This window comes from Musca domestica, unplaced genomic scaffold (assembly GCF_030504385.1).
Source record: "Musca domestica strain aabys unplaced genomic scaffold, Musca_domestica.polishedcontigs.V.1.1 49, whole genome shotgun sequence".
NCBI classification, from domain to species: Eukaryota; Metazoa; Arthropoda; class Insecta; order Diptera; family Muscidae; genus Musca; species Musca domestica.
The window spans coordinates 2,148,821-2,151,281 of record NW_026712344.1 but is presented as its reverse complement, the minus strand read 5'-3'; positions in this window follow the sequence as shown (position 1 = coordinate 2,151,281).

Here is a 2,461-nt window from a genome sequence, read left to right as displayed (position 1 = left end):
TCGATGAATTTCAAGACAAACCTAAAATACCCTTAATTTTTCGGTGGAGGTTTAAAAATGATCTTTTGGGCAATTTAGTATTTTCGCTTTTCTTTATTCCAAAAAATTTAGCAATAACTTGGAATGTCGCAACCCCAGATAATGGTTCCAAATGTTTATTTTACAGTCTCATCATTGAGCAGATAATGAATGATTGACTCTCATCCTCTTTTTTTGTTCAATTTAGTCATTGAGCGTATAATTGATGCCATAGTGTATACGTCACATGGGCGTACATTAAATGTTTTAGAATTGACTTACAAAATAACGATTTTCAATTTCTATAAACATTTTCAAAACGTATATAAGAATTAATTCTACATTTAATCTTCTATATATATCCTCTATAATAATTATAACAAAACGAAACAATGTTCGCAAAATTATTTGCAAAATTACTTAATCTCCTATGACAAAACTTCCAATCTATATTTGTACATGTTCATAATTTTAGCTGTAAATTTCTTTAGAATGTGTGTTGAGGAAATTATTTCCGTATTATTGATTATAGTTGTTGTTGTTGTTGCTTTTTTCTGTATCACATCGAAGGGCAGTCAATTTAATTTCAATTCTGTTCTGAGAAATTACAATCACTTGAAGCAATTATCCATACAAAAATACAAAAAAAAAAAAAAAAACAAAACACCAACGAGTGTGTGTGAAAGGCCTAAAGCCACCAACATAGCTGTGTGAATAAACAGCGTCAGCTTAACAATGAATGAATCAGACACCCAACAAAAACAACTAAAAAGTTAAATAAAAACAATAATTATTACACGACAAGTAAAAGTTGTCAACAAAAACAAAAAAAAAAAAAAAAAAAGATTAAGATTAACAAAAGAATAAACACTCATGTTCAGGGAGTCTGTAATGTTCAGAGAATATTGTAATGATACGAAAGAGAATATTACTCACAGAATGCATCAAATAAAAGCATCCCTTAGTTTTATGTGCGCATATTGAGAGAGTGCCAACAAACCACTCAATTATCTCTGTTGCTCATGTATCTTTGAAATCAGTGTTGTCAACAGAAATGAAATTAAACAGTTCGATTATCCACGATTATTCTTGATTATGTCTTTGAGAGCCATTTATTTAAAGAACTTATTTTTCAAAGAGTAAGTCAATGGAAACAAGTAAGCAAAGGCTACAGTCGAGCGGGGCCGACCGTTGAATACCCTACAACACTATAATAAACGATACAGTTTTTATATGCGAGATACTCGAAAGAATTCCACAAGATATTGTGACAAATAATAAAAGAAAACCATCATCGTTCTCTAATTTTCGAATAATAGCAACTTAAACTAATTTGCTCATTTCCAATTTATTGGTAGATGTTGCACGTAAATGGTCTTCCTAGATCTGGAACCAATATTTCCCAAAGACCTATAATCTCTCAGAAGTGGCAATAGATTAACATTTATTATTGGTTTTTGACTGAAACGCATCTATATGAGTTACAGACATTTGACTATATTCTTCAACGAAATCAGCGTTAACGAAATAGTCAGAAGTGCGTCTTTCCTGTATTTGTGAATTCTCTAAAAAGTCACTGGAATGGACATTTTCGTATTTTGTCTACAAAAGTTGGCAAATTATTTCACACATTGAAATTCCAAAACTGCTTGGCTTTTGTAATGTCCGGTAACCCCCATTCAAATGTGTGTGAGGATCGGGCGATAATTACGACCTCCTGACAATTTTAGAGTTTTTTGGTCCATTTCAACCCCTAAATATATGGCGATCATCTCCAAAAAGAGTAGGCTTCTATTCTGACCCTCATCTTATCCCCATGCAAAATTTCGTAAGGATCGAGCCATAAATGCGATCTGTATATGATATCCTGATATCCTAACTACTTAGTTTTGTTAGCTGTAGAAATATTACCAAATGTTTAATTCAAAATGAAAATATGCCAAAAATATGACAAAATTGAAAAAATATGAGAAAATGTTACAAAATCAACGTTTTGATCTTTAGAGAGATATTTTTATGCAATTTTTTAGACGGGTTTTCTTTCCTGCCAAGAGGCCATTCTGAATTAATGAGAACTGTCGAAATCAGTTCACTCGTTCTCGGCATATATAGACATATATATCGCACATATTTTGCTATATATCCGATTTTTTGGATGTTAACATCAATCTAAAGGTCAGAAGTAACCTTGTCATGGCTTTGTGATTTCGCCGGGATTTAAAATATTCGCGGTTTAATGAAAAATGTTGAATTTTTTAAACACAAAAGACATGGTATATTTTACCCGCTAAATATTATCCGATGACCACCATAATTGGTAGGCTTCTTCCCCGCCCTAAACTCTAGCTACATGCGAAATTCCGTGTCGATTGGTCTATAACTGCGACCTGTAGAGCAACTAGAAAATCAAGAAATTTTTCAGTTTTTGGTCCATTTCAACCCC